At 32.9% G+C, this 19975-nt stretch overlaps 1 long non-coding RNA gene and 1 pseudogene across 8 annotated transcripts; both read left to right on the forward strand.

The window, feature by feature from the left end:
* Window positions 1-1099: 1099 nt before the first annotated feature.
* On the forward strand, window positions 1100-2874 carry LOC107471610 (novel plant SNARE 13-like; annotated as a pseudogene).
* Window positions 2875-4159: 1285 nt separating this feature from the next.
* On the forward strand, window positions 4160-19616 carry LOC110273964 (uncharacterized). Of its 8 annotated transcripts, none has more exons than XR_008006601.1 (9): window positions 4218-4241; window positions 5194-5863; window positions 6132-6526; window positions 6637-7284; window positions 8148-8273; window positions 9298-9556; window positions 9926-10255; window positions 10341-10468; window positions 10549-11042. It is a non-coding gene; the product is annotated as an uncharacterized LOC110273964 (long non-coding RNA). The 8 variants fall into 8 exon arrangements; XR_008006608.1 differs by lacking the exon at window positions 4218-4241 and adding an exon at window positions 14390-19616 and having other exon boundaries at window positions 4282-5863; window positions 10549-10866; XR_008006603.1 differs by lacking the exon at window positions 4218-4241 and adding an exon at window positions 11439-12968 and having other exon boundaries at window positions 4282-5863; window positions 10549-10866.
* Window positions 19617-19975: the final 359 nt, after the last annotated feature.

Here is a 19975-nt window from a genome sequence, read left to right on the forward strand (position 1 = left end):
GGAAAAAGATTGGAACCAACTTTTTCCAGCCAAGAGTTCTCTTTTCCTCCCTTAATTTTTGCTCATCCCATTACTTTGTACTTTTTTGGCTGTAAAAAGATTAGTTCCTAGCAAAATCATTTTATTTTTTTAATTTTATTCTCTTGAAAACGTGGATAGTAGTACTGTCTATGACTTTGGCTACTTTTTCACTCAATGATGGGCTGAAACCAGTTGAAGGGTATCATGTTATCATTCCTTTATTTGTATTTTATGGGTGATATATGGTTTACTTGTACAGTTGTACTTCTTTTCTACTTTTGTCTCATAATAATGTATATTAGTAAATACCAGGAGATGGAAAAGAAATAAGGCATAACTACTTTTTTCTAAATAGATCCCATCCTTTTAGCATTCTGTAATGTGTTTATTTATTTATTTTTAACGAATTTACTTTCATCCAGAAATGGCCTCCAGAGGCCGGATAAAATGAAAGATTCCCATAGACAAAGTAGTCAATTGAGGGAATGCAAAAGGTAAGCAATGTACATTTATGTAGTTGCAGTGACTCACTCAGTGAGATCCCACAAATACAAATTTTATACAAAATATCCACTTTCATGATTTGATTTCCCTCATAGGTTGGCATGGTGGAATTTAGTTTGCTACCACTAATATCAAATATAGGAGACATGAGTTCTCTATCAGATTTTACATCCATGCCATATTTCACAAGGTGTAAATGATTGATATATCTGATTGAAGTAATTTTTCTTTCCTATATGACACTGCCAAAAAGTGAAAATTTATGCTATTTTGACATATTTGAAAATTTCCTTTTGAGTGCTTTTTCATCATTGTTAAAATGTGAAACGTTATGTTCTGGTTTTCAATCATTGAGTGAATAATTAGATAGCATAGCATTTACTTTCTCAGCATTGTCATGACATCAAATAAGTGATCTACATTTGTTCCTCAAAAGCTTTTGATTTTGTGCATTGTATCTTCATGCATTCAAGCAGCCAATTCATATTCTATCATGTATTTTTCCTTGCAGATCAAGGAGCTAAACTCATACGTGGCATTGAGAAAAAACGTAAGTAAAAATTGATATTTCTATTTATCTAGTCTGAATAAAAATTTCTGTTAACATACAATTGGGCCCTCTAAAGGTTATTGATTCGATCAAATCAGATGGCTAATATCAATTTCCCCCGTGGGCACACTGATCTCTCAATACGGTGGTATATGTTTGGTGTTGATGTTAGTAAAAGTGTAGACCCAATAAAGCAAAAGTTTTAGTTACTTTTACAATTTTTTCCTCCTAAATAAAAGGTTTAGGATCAGTTTGAAAAGCTTCAAAAGTAATTTTTTTGGGCTATTAACTTATAAAAAGTAATAGTATTAATGTTTGGTGCAATTTTTAAAATTAGATTGCAGCTTTCTAAAAAATTATTTAGGAGCTTATAGAGAAGTTAACAAAAATGACTTCTCTCGTAATACTACTACTTATCATATTTCTATAAACAAAAATGCTATTTGTGCACTAAAATCAGTTACTAATATATTTGTGTATAAATACATGTGTGGTTTAATCTATTTTCATTGTGTATTTATATTTCAGCATGTATTTATATTGGTAGCTGATTTTGGTGTACACGTAGCATAACTCTTCTATAAAATAAGCACTTTTAGAACTAAAAACTCAAACACAAAATAACTTATTTATAAGTTACTTTTAATATAGTCATTTATTGTTTAAGCTATTTTTTCAAAAGGAGCTTAATTAAGTTGTTTACCCAAATTGGGCCTTAATCCTCCGAGCTATGAAAGGAGGATTTGTACTGTCACTTTTATGTTTAACAGGTACACAATAAGAAAATTGAGCTTTTTGATATGGGAGCGGGTGAACCTACAGCTGAAGAAAATGTTGAATTGGCTTCAGGTAAAATGTTCAGTGGAAGTTGTAGTTGAACTACAATGCCATACAAATGGACAAAACTGATCAGGCTATTGAAAGATCTAAGCAGGTGAATTAATTCAGACTTTTGACTCCATTTCCCCGGCAGCTTTGTTCTTAACCCTTCAAAACATGTAGGTTGTATGCCAAACCATTGAAGTCTGATTTACTTCTAGCATGTTTTAAGAATGGAATCTAAACTATCACATTTTTAACCTTTTTGTTTCTAAATACCGCAGACTGAGCAAATGGGTTGCATTGTCAATGAGCTTGACTCTATTCAGTTCTGAATGAAGACATCCCAACTTGTTAAGGAGATTGGTAGAAAGGTCACAATGTTTTTTGTTTCTTACATGCATTATCTTCTTTGCTTCAATAGTGTCATGTAACTAAACTATCTTTCCCCATTATCAGGTAGCTACAGACAAGGGCATTATGCTATTCCTATTCCTTATCATCTGCGGTGTAATCGCCATTATTGTGGTGAAGGTACTATATTCATGTGTTAAAAATTGCTAAACCAAGATGCTCCAACAATTTATTTTAAAGAAGCATTTATAGTGCTGCTCTAAACTTCTATTTTTGCTGGGCTCTGCAGATTTTGAATCCCAACAACAAAGATGTTACGGATATTCCGGGATTGGCTCCTCCAGCTCAGACCAGGAGACTTTTGTATCTAAGGAGCAGAGAACATTTTGATTGATTCCAACATTATTTGAAGAAAGAGTTTTCTCCATCCTTTTCCTACCAACTTGATTCTTGTACCTGTCACTGGGAGAGGATTGCTCTTGAGGGGGCATTCATTTTGGTCTCTCTAATTTGAAATTTTTAAAATTTCTTGCATATCTTGTTTGTGGTATGTAAATCACAGAAGAACAACTTTGTGCCATGTTTCACATTGGGAAATCGTAGGGGATAGGAAAGAACCAATACTCTACTAGTCTACTGTCTATATGTCATATGTGGTGTGTACATGTCTCATTCAAAGGAGTATTATGTTATGAATATTTCTGTAATCTACACATTCATCTTCAACAATTTCTGTAGGATCTGTTTGTAAATTACGTGTATTCTATACGATATTAACTTCACTCTACTTTTAGCATGTATTAAGAGGCTGTTTTGTGGGTGAAAATGCTGTGAAAATTTGATGTTAATGAGAAATAACTTGCAACAGGATCACTTTACTGTCTAAATCTAATCTAACTAAAAGAATTTCATGCAGGTTAACAAGGGATCCTGCTTGAACAATATTGCATTCCTTTTTTTTTTTTTTATCGTTTTACATGGTCTTCATCCTATGTTAATTCCTAAGTTGTTAATATAAATAACTTATGACTTTAGTATTAAGAAGTCATTGTTCAATGACTTTTGACTTTTCTATAATTTTCCCTGCCACTTATCCTTAACATTTTCTGTAGGATGAGTTTATAAATTGCATGTATGATATTCGCTTCAATATACTTTTGGCATGTATTTAAAAGGCCATTTTGCAGGTGTGAATGATGTGAAAACTGAAAAATTAATGTTGATGAGATGTAACTTTTTTTTTTTTTGACAGATTGATGAGATGTAACTTACTTGCAAAAAGGATCATTATTACTGTCTAAATTTAACTTAAAAAATTGGCTGTAATAAGTCAAAATGGTTTACTTGCAAATTATCTTTCAACATGTGCTCCTATGATAACAAACACGAAGATAACATCCATGAGGAACCGAAGATTGATTACATAAAGCAATAACTCCCATGTTTTTAGAACCGTGTTAATTGTCTTATTGTGGTTATTTATATGATAATAAACTAACTGAAAACCATATGTTATTATATTAATAAAACTTACGAAATATTTAAAATAGTTCTTAAATTTGGGATGTTACATTATGGGCGTGACAATTATCCCATATAACACGAATTCTGAATTTTATTTTCCTGTTGCACTGTTTTGTCTAGCTGGGTACTTGCAGTATGAATTAACTAAGTAAACCTTGATGAAGGATTTAGGCATTTAGCCATGTATTTCAGTTGTTAATCAATGTTTTTGTCAGAGGCACAGCAATTTTGGACGACAAATGCATTGTATGCGGAAAAAAGCTCTTGGCACTACACTTATAGTTTAGAAGGTTTAGTTTGGTTAGTCTTACATCGAGAAGAGCACGAAGAAAGAGACGGGGTTTTAGTATAAAACAAACAATTGAATAATTAAAGCATAGCTTTCCCGGTGTTTGGACTAAGATCAAGTGAAGTATGGTAAGTTTTAACCTGCATTTGGTCAATTGAGGTTAATGAAGAACTCGCAAAGGTAAATGCTATTTGTACACTACTTTTTAGCTACTTGCGTTTTTTTTTCTTTCTCTCACTTCTTTAGCTACTTGCGTTTTTTTTTTCTTTCTCTCACTTCTTGCGGTTTTTTTTTTGTCACTTCTTGTATTTTTTACTTCAATTCTCTCAATTCTTTTCTCTTCGAGTGCATTAACCTCACTCCTTTCAGCTACTTATGTTTTTTTTTTCTTTTTGTCACTTCTTACTTTTTTTTTTTCTTTTCGAAGAAAGGATTTCATTGCATGCACTTCAATTCTCTCAATTCTCTTCCCTTCAATTGCGCCAACCACCCTAAACCCTAAACACTCTTTACTTCTCTTTGATTGCACCAACTTCACTTCTCAGTTTTTTTTCTTCTCCACGGTTCTCTCTGTTTTGCTTCGCGCTATTTTTTGTTTTTGTTATCTTAGGGTTTTGATTATAAGTTTTGATTTAATGGAATTCACAAGCTCGAATGATAAAGTTTGTGTTTATTTTATTTCATAGGTTAATTTCTATTCTTGATTTGATTTTAATTTTTTGATTATATCTTAGAGTTTTTGGTTCTTGTTATCTTAGGCTTATGCTTCTGATATGTGGTTTCATTATGTCATTTAGATTCTTTTACATCATGTACGCTGTGTGATTATATTCTGAAAAATTTATGTTATAAATTTGTGTAATGAGAAATGTTTAGCTCCTAGATGATGATGTTGATTTTATGAATGTGTCGGGATTTAGTGCTATATTTGACTATTGAGTTTGATTATGATGTTTACCGAGTTTGATTATATTCAGAATCAGTGCTATATTTGATTAATTATACATGTTTACTGAGTTTGATTATACTCAGGTTCAGTATTTGACTACTAATTTGTCTTGTTCATTTATAGAAAATTGAGAGCGTTATTATACCTGATTTGATTTTAAATTTTTTATTATCTATGTTTTAGGTTGTTCTAAGCATAGAAATGGCATTCTTCTCTATGAAAGATTATGAAACTTTTTATACTAATTATGCAAAAAGGGTTAGTTTCTCATGGAATATAAGAACCATTAAGTCGGATCAAAATAGACAGATTACATACCAAATCTTGGTATTTTTTAGAGCTGGTTATCGAAGATCAAGAACTGATCCACTAAAAAAGACAAATCCAACTTTCGAGAAAAATTGTAAAGTTAGGATTATTGTGAAAAGGGATAAGAAGATGGAATATGTGTTAATCTTTGTGAATATCCAACACAACCATGTTATTAGTCCTAGCATGGCAAAGACCCTGAGAAAGAATAGGAAATTAAGCTTGCATGCAAACGGATAGCTGAGATCAATGATAAAGCTGGTGTTACAATGAGAAACACATATCAGAGTTTAGCAATTGCTGAAAAAGATCTTCGAAATCATGTAGCAAATAGTTTCAGAGTCATACAAGAGGAGGGGGATGCGCAATCATTAATGCAGTATTTTCATAGGATATAACAACAAAACTGCAACTTCTTTTACGAAGTTAAATTGGACGAGCAACATCACATAAAGCATACTTTTTGTGCTGATGCTAGAAATCGTGCTGCTTATAAGCACTTTGGGGACGTTGTGAGCTTTGATACGATGTACCTAATAAATAGGTACGACACCACAATTATATATTTCAAGTTAATTATATGTACTTTGATTTTTGCATGTGTTTGATGGATAGGGATAGGTAGAATAGAATGAATTTGCTGCTGCTGTGCATGATATACTGAGTTTGATTATGTACTCTTGTTTCTGCATATGTTTGATGTATAAGGATAGGTAGAATAGAATGAATTTGCTGCTGCTACTCTACATGATATACTAAGTTTGATTGTTTGATTTAGTTAGTTTGATTATGTTCTCTTGTTTTTATTATAGGTATGATATGCCTTTTGCCTCATTTGTTGGGGTTAACCACCATGGTCAATCATTTCTACTTGGTTGCGCTCTTCTTTCATGCGAAGAAGAGAGTTCCTTTGTTTGGTTATTTGATTGTTGGATACAATGTATGGGTGGCAAGCTGCCTATTGGCATATTGAGGATCAATGCAAAGCTATGCGGAATGCCATTGAAAAATCGTTGCCAATGACACAACATTGATGACGTATTTGGCATATCATGAAGAAAATTTCAAAAAAGATAGGAGCATGCAAGCAATTTAACGAGATTAGTGCTAATATGACACATATTGTGTGGGATTCTAGGTCTAAGAAAGCATTTGAGAACTCTTGGATTGGTTTGATCAACAAATTCAATTTGTATGATAATAATTGGTTAGTAGGTATTTTATCAGTTTGATTATCTTATATATACTGTTTGATTATTTATCATTTATTAATCAATATGCCTTACAAGTTTGATTATGCCCATTTTATGGTTTCAGGTTTGTATGAAGAACATGACAGGTGGGTCCTTATTTTTCTTAGCAACAGTTTTTGGGAAGGCATGCGTAGCACTTAAAGGAGTGAAAGTATGCATGCATTTATGAAGGGCTACCTAACCTCAAAGAGAAACTTACAACAATTTGTAACACTATGACAACTGTCTTGCAAATAAAGCTCAACAAGAATATGAATTAGATGCTGCCAGCTTCAATACCATTATCCTTTGTGTTACTGCCTCTGCTATTGAGAAACAGTTTTGGTTGTGCTAAACATGCACACTACTTTCAGCCACTATTTTCAGCCACCGTATTTATATACGTATACAATACAAAATAGAAAATTCAAAAATTAAAAATAAAAACCTTACTCTCACGCACTGAAACAATGTTCTTCTTTCTCCTTCTCTTACTCTCACTCCCATTCTCACTCTCCGACGTGACTCTTTCCTCATCCTCATTCTCAGCTATGATTCTCCTTCCCTTTCTCTCCGGCGGCACGATTCTCCTTCCTTCTTTCTCCGGTGGCACGATTTTCCTTCGCTCTCTTTCAGGCGCGGTTGCGATTCTCCTTCCTCTGTCTCTGGCGTGGTGCTCTTTGTCTCATGCACGAATTTCATCAATTGCATTTTCCTTATATGATTCTGCAAGGTAAATTTCTATTCCTTGTTTGATTCTGCATTTTCCTTGTTTTATTCTATCAGCTTCTTCGACGGCATTTTTCTTGTTCGTTTTCAGCTTCTATCAGCTTCTTCCACTGCATTTCCTTCTTCATTTTGAGTTTCTATAAATGAATTTGTGTTGTGCATAGTTTGTACTAAAAATATTTAAGTTAGGATTTTGAATTGAGATCTGATTATGCTAATTTTAACAATTGATTATTAGTAGACTATTAATTGATTATAACTGGATTTTTGTGATATGAGTTGGAGTATGTTTGATTATTATACTTAATGAGTTTGATTATGCTCAGTTTTTAAAAATTATATTATAGCATAGTTGGATGTTTTCCTGTCCAATACTCTTGTCAACATTTATGTTAGAAATGGCAATTTGTTTTGTGCGCGGGAGCTGTTTGCTGAAATGCCCCAAAGGAACACTGTTTCCTGGTTTTGTTTGATTTTAGGATATGCACAAAATAGCATGCCTGATGACGCTTGTATTTTATTCAAAGAGATGATTTCTGCTGGCCTCATGCCAAATCACTATGCCATTGGCAGTGCCCTTCGAGCTTGTCAAGACGCAAGTCCAACTAGGCTTAAACTCGGCATGGATATTCATGCCTTAATTTTTAAGTCTCCATTTTTTTCAAACTTAAACAAATGTGATATCTACAGCATGTTTGATTATAACTGGATTTTTGTGATATGATTTGGAGTTTATTTGATTATGCTCAGCTTTTAAAACATGATATTACAACATGTTTGATTATAACATACTTGATATTTGATTATTGAGTTTTAACTTTTTTTACTTTTTGAATTTGATTGGATTTTGGTTGTGTAATTTGCTAGTTTTGAAATATGCAAAAGAAGACTGCACCAAAATGAGTAGAAAGAGAACCAGAAAACAAGGACACCAAAGAAAATAAAAGAAAAAATGTATCCGAAGAAACTTCGAAGGAGATGGAATGGAGAAAAGTATGTTGTCTTTATTTTTTTTATCTTTTATGCTAGATTTTTTTTCCATCTGATAAGGTCTTTGCATGCTCTGATTTTATTATGCAGGGTGCATTACTAAATATTAGTTTACACAACAAAACAAATGCCACTTTAGCTAACACATGCTGTATTTTAGTGTTTGATTATTATCTCTAAATTTCAAAAATAATACCCACTGAATGCAGTGTTGAGTTCAAATCTTTTATTTTGCCACTTTAGCTAACACATACTGTAAGTAACGATTCCAAAGCATGATACATGGCTACTATATGTGCAGTAAAGAGAAGTGTGAGTTGCATTTTATCCAATTATTGGTCTTTTCCGGTGATTAACTTGCAACTTTCAAAGTTTGACCTATAATTCTGGGTTTCCAATAAAGTTGCTATCAGTGTGTCCATGATCTATATCTAGTTGCATTTCACTAAAAAAGTAAAAATATTATTCATAGTAACCTCCAACACTAGTCTTACATAGTTTTGGTTGATTATTAACACTAGGTCACAAGCTAAGTGCTTATTAATAAATAATTATTAAAGTTTAGAAAATTAATTAATTAATCAATTAATAAAGAAGCACGAAGAATCTGCATGTTCTTTTAGATGAAAACCAGTTCATCATCAATTAGGTTGTCACAATTCAAGAAACAACATTTCTTATTGTTATATATAGTCAACATGGTCTAAAAATTATGTGTTAGTAATGGTAATTAATAAGAAAATGTGTCACTAATAGGAACTCTGATCTGATCTTTTTTCCCCTGTCAATGCAGTAATGGTAATTAATAAGAAGGGAAAAGGGGAGAATCAGTATTCTACTATTCTCATTCTATATAGCAACTACATAGTTTGATTACAATGTTATTTATATAGATGTTACATTTATCTTACTGAAATGTTTATTATTTTAACTAATTGCAAGTTGATAATTTGAATTGAAACTGAGCATGCTACTACTTTATATCTATGATTTAATTTGAATATGATTAGTATTTTCATTAATGTAGTGCTATGTTGACACGAGATGCGCACTAAACTTGTTAGCGACACTTTCTTCTGGTTATTTGAATGATGCGCAACGCAATGAGGTTCGAGCAATGGGTTTTGGATCCCTCTTGGGTATTTCCAAGGGGAATTTAAACCATGATTTGATTTTGGCCCTTGCAAATGCCTATAATCTCTCCAAATTTCATCTTCTCACTCCAATAGGAAAAGTAGATGTTACTTGAGATTCAGTTGCAGCTGTCTTGGGATTGCGTGCATACGGTAATAATTAAAATTTCTTTAAGATCTTTTGGTTTTATTAATTAGGATTGGCTGTATAAAATCAAACATGCTGTATAACATGTTTTAAGATCCTTCATTATGTTGCTATTAAAAATCACTTGATTGGTATAGGAGTATAACTATATATTGAATCTGAATCTTGCATTACTGATGACTTGCTTGATGATCTTTTTACATACTAAAGCTATTGATGTTAAAAATATCGTGCTATGCTGAGTTTGATTATCATGTTGACTACTGAGTTTGATTATACATGTTTATTGAGTTTGATTATACTCTGAGTTTGAATATACATATTTACCGAGTTTGATTATAATCATGTTTCTCTCATTATTTTCTTTAAAATAGGTGACTCATTCAAGGAGGTAACTAAAGAGCATGAGCCCATGCTTTTAGAGTTCAAGAAAAAAGTCCAAATACTTTGAGACAAATCATGTTAGAAAATCCAAGAGGGGGTCCTAGATTTAGGAGAGCTTTCTTGTTGTATGCATTGATAACATTTTTGTTACCAATAAATACAACAATGACTTTGGATAAAATTTTCTCATTTGTAATTGATGTTAATAATCCAATGAAGTACAATTGGATTATATGTATTATGATGGCCTTGCCGATAGAGTTAACAACTTTAAAGAATGAGCAGTGTCAAGTTTGAATGGGTGCATATATGTGCTTCAGGTATCTTTCATTTAAACTAATTCTTTCTTTGACTATTATCTAAAGCATGTTTGATTATAATATAACTTTAATTAATTGAATTCAGATTTTATACTTTCATCAGCAAAAATATGGACCCTTTGATTTTTATAAAGAACCCAACTGCCTTGGTTTCTCCATTGGACAAAGGAACTCATTTCTGCCTAAATAGCATTAGAAAGAAAAAGTTCATCGGTACTTACATTGTCTGCTTTTTAAAATTTTATTTTCTATCCATATTGAATGAATTTTCACTAATTATGCATGTTTTATAGGGGCTGGTTAGGTCAAAGGAAGAGCAACTTGTGCCTAAACGGCCAGTTCGACCAAAGAAAAGCATTGTGAAAGGGGCTACCAATGTGGAAAAGAGCAAAGTGAAAATAAAAAAGTGGTAGAAGCCCTAAGAAGGATAAAAAATAATTGAGGCAAGAAGATTCTGCAAAATCAACCAAAGTGAAAAAACAACAAAGTAAAAAGAGAAAAGTGATAGACAGTCCTAATAAGGACAAAAAGGAATTGAGGCAGGAAGACTCTATAAAATCAAAGAGAGAAAAGAAGTAAGAACGAGGAGCAAACACAAGCTCCAATGAAAAGTAAGTTAGTTTTGCATTCTCACCATTCTCTATTTTGACTTTTCAGCACTCATGTATACTACATTCACTTTCGTACATAATGTTAAAAATTAATAATTACTTGCTTCCTTTGATTATACTCTGAGTTTGATTATACATGTTTACATATTTAAAAAGTTTCATTATACTCTGAGTTTGATTATACACATTTTTAAAGTTTGATTATACTCAGATTTAGTGCTATATTTAACTACTGAGTTTGATTATAATCTGAGTTTGATAATACATGTTTATCGAGTTTGATTATATTGAGGTTCAATGCTATGTTTGACTACTAAGTTTGATTATACTCTGAGTTTGATTATACATATTTATCGAGTTTGATTATATGTGTTTGCTGAGTTTGATTATGCTCAGGTTCAGTGCTATATTTGACTACTGTGATTGATTATACATGTTTACTGAGTTTGATTATAAATGACTAACGAGTTTGATTATCCTTCCCATAGTACAATCTAAATCTTCATGAAATGTAAATCGCAAATATGTTTCTAGTTTGATTACATCCTTACTTTTTTGTGCATTATCCACAGCCGAAATGAAAAGAAAACACACTCACCATCAATGCCTACCTTCGACCTTGGAGTTAGATTTCCTTCAACACCTCTAGCACCTCCAACACCAACATTTATGACCTTGGATTCAATTGATGTTCTAACCCAACAAGTGTTGGGTTCAAAGATACTATGCCTAAATCAAACGACAGATGTGCCAATAGAAGTGTCAAAACCAATTGTTAATGAATTAGTATTGGATGCTAATATGACTGAAAATTATACGAGTGAGTGATGGACGAAAGTAAAGATGAAGAGGAGATTGTGGTAACATTTAGTGGCCAGCGCAATATTTTTCTTAAAAGGATTAATGCGCAAACATTAAAGCCACAAAATGAAATAGATAATTGGGTTAGTAACACAAAATATTTTGTTTAGTATAAAGTATTTATTTTATTTTTGAATTATTTGATTATTAATTGTTTGCTTTGCTTGTATCAAAGTGGTCAACTATTATTCATACATGCTTAATGAGTTACCACAAACAAGAGTCAAGAAAGATATATATTGCATGAATTCAGGTCTAGTTGTAAGAAATTTTATTATGTATCTCTTTGTTTTTTTATTTGACAGATTTTGTTCTATTCTAATTAATGATCAATTTGATTCTAATTGCAATTGCTGAGTTTTTATAAAGATGGGAAAGGTGGGAAAAGCTCTACATCAACTGACATATCTAAGATCCATAATTTTGATAAAATTAGGATACGAGGAAGAAAACTTTACTTTTTTGCCATAACCGTCATTGGTGGTTATATGCATTAGATGTTTGTAATAACAAGTTTTACGTCCTCGACCCGTTATACACATCTGAATGGAATGAAATAGATCAATATGTTGTAAGTTTATTTTGTTATAACAACTTTTATTTAGGTCTTAATATTTGATATTTGATTATCATATAATTTTGACAATTTTATGACATTTTTTAACAGGCAAGTTATCTTGACAACATGTTAGGAGTTGCAGATCCTGCATATGTTCAAACCCCTTCAACTCCAACAATTGAATATCTTACCCAAACAACCAAATTTGCATGATTGTGGTTTGTTTGTAATGAAATGGATAGAATTGTGCGAACCATCCAAAGCCATGCCACAATGGACTAATGTAAGTTTCTTTCTAAAATATGTGCATTGTTTGGTAAATTTCATTGGATTTTGCTTGCTGAATTTGGTTGCTGCATTTGTTTAGATCGGATGATGATACTGATTCTATGAATATCTGGGGGTTTGGTGTTATATTTGACTATTTAGTTTGATTATCATGTTTACTGAGTTTGATTATATTCAGATTCAGTGCTATATTTGACTACTAAGTTTGATTATACATGTTTATCAGGTTTGATTATATATTTGACTACTGAATTTGGTTGATGAATTTGTTTGGTGTGTATGATTTGATTTGAATAACAAGATGATTGCCATAAATTAAGGAAAAATATCATCATACAAATGCTCTTATGCCCACAAAATGAATGCCAAACTAATATTTTAGAGCTAGCAAATGGTTATCAATTCACAAAGCTTTCTTTTTTTTTCTTTCTTTCCTTTTTATTGGCAATCTTTGTGAATTGGTAACCCTTTGCTAGCTCCAAAATATTAGTTTGGCAATCATTTTGTGGGCATAGGAGCATTTGCATGATGATATTCGTTATTCATATCAAATCATACACACAAACAAATTCAGTAACAAAATTCAATAATCAAATACATAATCAAACTTGGTAAACATATATAATCAAATTTAGTAGTCAAATATAGCACTGAATCTGAATATAATAAATTCGGTAAACATGATAATCAAACTCAATAGTAAAATATAGCACTAAACCCCCATACATTCATAGAATCAACATCATCATCTGATCTAAGCAAATGCAGCAACCAAATTCAGCAAGCAAAATCTAATTAAATTTACCAAACAATGCACATGTTTTAGAAAGAAACTTACATTAGTCCATTGTGGCATGGCTTTGGATGGTTCCCACAATTCCATCCATTTCATTACAAACAAACTACAATCATGCAAATTTGGTTATTTGGGTATGTCCAGATATTCAATTGTTGGAGTTGAGGGGATTTGAACATATGCATGATCCACAATTCCTAACATGTTGTCGAGATAACTTGCTTGTTAAAAAATATCATGAAACTGTCAAAGTTATATGATAATCAAATATCAAAACTTAAATAAAAGTTGTTATAACAAAATAAATCTACAATATATTGATCTATTTCATCCCGTTCAAATGTGTACAACGGGTCAAGGACGTAAAACTTGTTATTACAAACATCTAATGTATACAACCACCAATGACAGTTATGGCAAAAAGGTAAGAAAACGAGTTTTCTTCCTCGCATACTAATTTTATCAAAATTAGGGATCCTAGATATGTTAGCTGATCTAGAGCTCTTCCCACCTTGCCCATCTTTATAAAAACTCAACAACTGCAATTAGAATCAAATTGATCATAAATTAGAATAGAACAAAATCTGTCAAATAAAAAAATGAAGAGATACATAATAAAATTTCTTACCACTAGGTCAGAATTCATGCAATATATATCTTTCTTGAATCTTGTTTGTGGTAACTCATTAAGCATGCATGAATAATAGTTGACCACCTTGATACAAGCAAAGAAAACAATTAATAATGAAATAATTCAAGAATAAAATAAATACTTTATACTAGACAAAATATTGTGTTATTAACCCAATTATCTATTTCATTTCGTGACTTTAATGTTTGCGCATTAGTCCTTTTAAGGAAAACATTGCGCTGGCCACAAAATGTTGCCACAATCTCTTCTTCATCTTTCCTTTCGTCCATCACCCACTCATATAATTTTTCAGCATATTAGTATCCAACACTAATTCCTCAACAATTGGTTCTAACACCTCTATTGGCATATCTGTTGTTTGATTTAGGCATGGTATCTTTGAACCCAACACTTGTTGGGTTGGAACATTAATTGAATCCAAGGTCATAGCCGTTGGAGGTGTTGGAGAAAATTCAACTCCTAGGTTGAAGGTAGGCATTGATGGTGGGTGTGTTTTCTTTTCATTCCGGCTGTGGATAATGCACAGAAAAGCAAGGATGTAATCAAACTAGAAACATATTTGCAATTTACATTTCATGAAGATTTAGATTATACTACGGGAAGGATAATCAAACTCATTAGTCATTTATAATCAAACTCAGTAAACATGTATAATCAAACATAGTAGTCAAATATAGCACTGAACCTGAACGTAATCAAACTCAGCAAATACATATAATCAAACTCAGCAATCAAACTCGATAAACATGTATAATCAAACTCAATAAACATGTATAATCAAACTCAGCAGTCAAATATAGCACTGAATCTGAATATAGTCAAAGTCGGTAAACATGTATAATCAAACTTAGATTATAATCAAACTCAGTAGTCAAATATAGCACTAAACCTGAATATAATCTAACTTTTTAAAAACATGTATAATCAAACTCAGAGTATAATCAAACTTTGTAATATGTAAACACGTATAATCAAATGAGTAAAGTATCATTTTTGTCCCCAACATTTGGGGTAAGTCTTATTTGTGTCCCTAACGTTTAAATCGTCCTATTTGTATCCATAGTGTTTATAAAAGTGATTCAATGTTATCCTACTATCAATTATACTAACAAATCAGATTATATTTTTCAATTATTCTCACTTGGATGCGTTCGATTTTAATATTATACCCACTATTTGTGTTTAGATTCAATTATGTCCCTAGAAAAGTGAATTATATAAATGTTGTATGAATTAGTTTCAACTTTTGATGAGCTATTTTTCGGAGTAGATCATCAATTCTATCCCAGATATTTGTATTCTAACTTCAAGAATAGATTTTTAAAACTCAAACTAAAGCGTCCATGATGTGTAATTGACGGTAGGATAATATTGAATCACTTTTATAAATGTTAGGGATACAAATAGGACGATTTAAACGTTAGGGACACAAATAGGATTTACCCCAAATGTTGGGGACAAAAATGATACTTTACTCTAATCAAACTCAGAGTATAATCAAAGGAAGCAAGTAATTATTAATTTTTAACATCATGTACGTAACATCCTACCACACAGAGTCTTATGCTTAAGTCATAAAATAATGGTGGCGAGGTATTACGACCTCTAAAATAAAATTTAGTACGTATAGTATTGCAAAAATGTTCATAAATAAGAGCCTTTGAAGAAAAATGGGTAATTTAAAACCGATAAATCGAAAAGCGCGACACTCCGATTGTTAACACAAACGAACAGCTAGAGATCAAACTAAGGCAAAGAGATATACAAAAGAGTGCCAAAGTACATATATCAAGACTCGGGACTCAGCTTGTGGAGATAACCGGTCCGAGTATACAGTATACATACATATATAATAAGGAAAATCCCAAAAGACAATATACAAATCCTGTTTCTCCAAAATAACCTTTAGGAGGAGCCCAAAACAAAGTATATATGTATACAGTGGAGAATATAGTATCTAAATAGTTATATAATAGCTAAAATAAAATCCCAAGACACAAGGATCTCCGCCAAAAGAAAGTCTCCAGCATGCCTCAGCGAGGAATCTCACGTCCTGCATCTTAAGGATCTTCGGTCTAACTATATATCCACAAAAATCCGCATGGGTGAGAATCGGAGGTTCTCAACATGGTAACAGTGCCCAAATATCTAACATGTAATGTCCTGGGAAAGCCGAAGGCAATTCTAGAACTTCCAAATTATAATCAAAGCGTATAAACATAACTAAACCATAACAAATGTAAATAGGCGACTAACTTAAGGATTTTCGGTCTAACTATATATCCCCTTTCCAAATCCTGCGAACCTTCCAACCGCCAACAGTAAAATAAATGCAAGGACAAGTATATCAAGCAAGGAAATGTACAAGTAGGAAGCAGATAGAACAATTAAGCAAGTAGCAAGTAGTGATGTAGTCAATTAGGCAATCCAGACAAATCACATACAATGCATATGATGCATGCCTGTCCTAGTAGCTGATGAGTCTCATATGTCAGTTATAAAGCCAGCCCAACAAGTCCCGGTAGCTAACCGTTGGACTGTCCCTCTGTCGCGCATTCCCAACTCGAGTTATCTATAAACATATCATTTATATTCAACACCCTCATTGGTGTATATTTACGGGGGCAAGCTCATCCGAAACTTTCACAGTGTCCAACCACACTTACGACATAGGGTCAGCAGAGTATCGAGTCTCCACCTAGAGCACGTGGTGGCTAGCAACTGCTTTCACCCAGGAAAACTCGTATTTCAGATAGGTGGAGTGCAACAGTCCTAATAATCAACAATTCAGCATATATGCAACAATCACAGCCATACATTAATATTTATCTCAGCCATCTGGCTTTCAAATTATAGTACATAACCAGCCATAATCACCATCATACACCGCCATTCGGCTCATGACATGCTCAGCCATTGGTTCATCTCATATACAGCACTCCACCGCCTTTCTCAACAACTTATATCATCATCATTCATCATATTCATCATAAAATCCCTTTTCTTCCTCCACAAGTTACCCATTTCCCAGCTTTCTCTAAATCTCTAGGCATTTAATATCAATCTAAAACTTAAGGGATGAAATTGGGGGTTTATAGGTGTGAAATAACATTCCAGAAGGTTACGAGCTTGTTGGGAATGTGAAGAGCTTGAAAACAAAGTTTTAGAAAAAAATGGGTCGCGTGCGTACGCACAGGGGGGTGTGCGTGCGCACGACTAGAAACATTTTTAAACACGTGCGTACGCACAGGTCTGTGTATACGCACAGAAAGGAAAATCTTCAGGGTGGGGGCGCGCACACAACGTGTGCTAACGCTGCCACCAGTGTGCCATTTCCAACGTGTGCGTGCGCACACAAACCAGAAATTACAAATTATGCAGAAGTTGCAGAATTCAGATTGTTAACCCAAACTTCCAACGATCATATCTCCTTCCACAAAATTCGGATTTTCACCAAATTTAAACAATTTTAAAGCTCATAAAATTATCTTTCTATTGATATAAAAAATCATCAAATTTCAAAAATAATTGATCGAGATATGGTCCGTTAAAGTTCATCAAATTCCAGTTTTTACCAAAACTTATAAATTCCCATTTTTAAGACATGCACTTACCAAACTCATTCAAAACCCAGCCAAACCCAATGTTTCAATACCAAATACTCCCATCCACTCATTCAATCATCAACCCATCAATTCCATCATGATTAGCCAAATCTCAAGGTGACAAATCCCACATCATAATCACATATTCACATCTGAATCTCCAACCAATACCCAATTCATCAATCACCATATATATATACTTACACATACCAAATTCATATTTCAAGTCGTGCTCATCAACACAAGCATAAATGCTATCATCAATTCTATATATTGAACCATATCACATACAACTCTCACATATTAAACCCACGCTTATCATCATTCACAATCCTCTAACCGCCACTCAAATACTCATCTCAATCCAATGTTCAACAACTACATCAACATTCCACAATTCACTAAATTCATATACAACAACACAATTCATTTTAATTCATCCACAACATTAATGATTCAACTCCTATCTTATGGTCTCTAGCCTACATTTTCACACCACATTACATTTTTGATACAGGAAATCGAAACCATACATTGGCCGATTCTCGTTCCACCCGGAACACTCCCAAATTCACTTTTCCTCAACTTCCAATGTCTCAATGCTTCACCAACAGATTTCCAAGCTTGGGATTCCATGCCAAAGCTTTTCAAAACCACCAATCAAGCTCCAAAACACATATATACAATGCCTAAGCCACAATATCACATAAAAACACAATAACTCAATCACTAAATCACAAAATCTCAAGTCTCTAGCTTAGGGTTTAGAATCTCACCTTACCCAAAGACCAAGGGAGCTAGAGAAAGCCTTCCCTTCAAGTTAATTTGAGCCTACAACATCCAAACTCAAAAATCTCAACACTTTACCCACAAATTTTTGAAAATGAGGGCTGAGAATTCGAAGAAGATTCTGTGACTTACCTCAAGATTGCTTGGGTGGGTTTTGTAGAGCTCGACGTCGCGGTCGCGGTCGCGTGGCAGCAAACGGTGCGTCAATCGGAGCTTTGCATCAAAAGATATGATCAATTGAAGTTGGAGCAAGGGTTTGTGTTTTCCTCTTCCTTTCCCCTCTCAATCTCAGCGTGAATGTGTTCTTGAGGGAGGGAGAGAGCTGAGCTTCATTTAATTAAATGAAGCTTGGCTGGGCCATGGGCCCAATTTGGGTCCATTTGGCCCGGTTTGGCCCGTTCGGCCCAATCTTCGGCCGATTTCTTTAAAATTGGTGTCAAAATTATCGTTTCGAATTTCTCTACCACATTAGATCATAAAAACCTCATTTGTCACCTTCTATAATTATTTTAATTTATGAGTTAATTAGCTATAAATTAACCGAGTTTTACAATGTACGAAAGTGAATGTAGTATACATGAGTGCTGAAAAGTCAAAACACAGAATGGTGGGAATGCCAAACTACCTTACTTTTCATTGGAACTTGTGTTTGCTCCTCCCTCTTGCTTCTTTTTTCTCTTTGATTTTGTAGAGTCTTCTTGACTCAATTCCTTTTTGTCCTTATTAGGACTGTTTACCACTTTTCTCTTTTCACTTTGTTGTTTTTTCACTTTGGTTGATTTTGCATAATTTTCTTGCCTCAATTCTTTTTTATCCTTTTTAGGGCTGTCTAACACTTTTTTCTTTCATTTTGCTCTTTTTCCACTTTGATAACCTTTTTCATAATGCTTTTCTTTGGTCGAACTGGCCATTTAGGCACAAGTTGCTCTTCCTTTGACCTAACCAGCCCTTATAAGACATGTATAATTAGTGAAAATCCATTCATTATGGATAGAAAATGAAATTTTAGAGAGCAGATAATGTAAGTATCGATGAAATTTTTCTTTCTAATGCTATTTGGGCAGAAATGAGTTCCTTTGTCTAATGGGGAAGCCAAGGCGGTTGTAGTTCTTTCTCAAAATCAAAGGGTCTATATTTTTGCTTATGGAAGTATAAAATCTGAATTCAATTAATTAAAGTTATATTATAATCAAACATGCTTTAGATAATAGTCAAAGAAAAAATTAGTTTAAATAAAAAATACCTGAAGCACATATATGCACCCATTCAAACTTGACACCACTCCTTCTTTAAAGTTGTTAACTCCATCAGCAAGGTCATCAACAATGCATCTAATCCAATTGTACTTCATTGTATTATCAACATCAATTACAAATGGGAAAATTTTTATCCTTGAGTCATTGTTGTATTTATTGATAACAAAAATGTTATCAATGCATACAACAAGAAAGCTCTCCTAAATCTGGGACCCCCTCTTGAATTTTCTAACATGATTTGTCTCAAAGCATTTGGACTTTTGTTCTTGAAATCTAAAAGTATGGGCTCATGCTCTTTAGTTA

This window comes from Arachis duranensis, chromosome 1 (genome assembly GCF_000817695.3).
Source record: "Arachis duranensis cultivar V14167 chromosome 1, aradu.V14167.gnm2.J7QH, whole genome shotgun sequence".
NCBI classification, from domain to species: Eukaryota; Viridiplantae; Streptophyta; class Magnoliopsida; order Fabales; family Fabaceae; genus Arachis; species Arachis duranensis.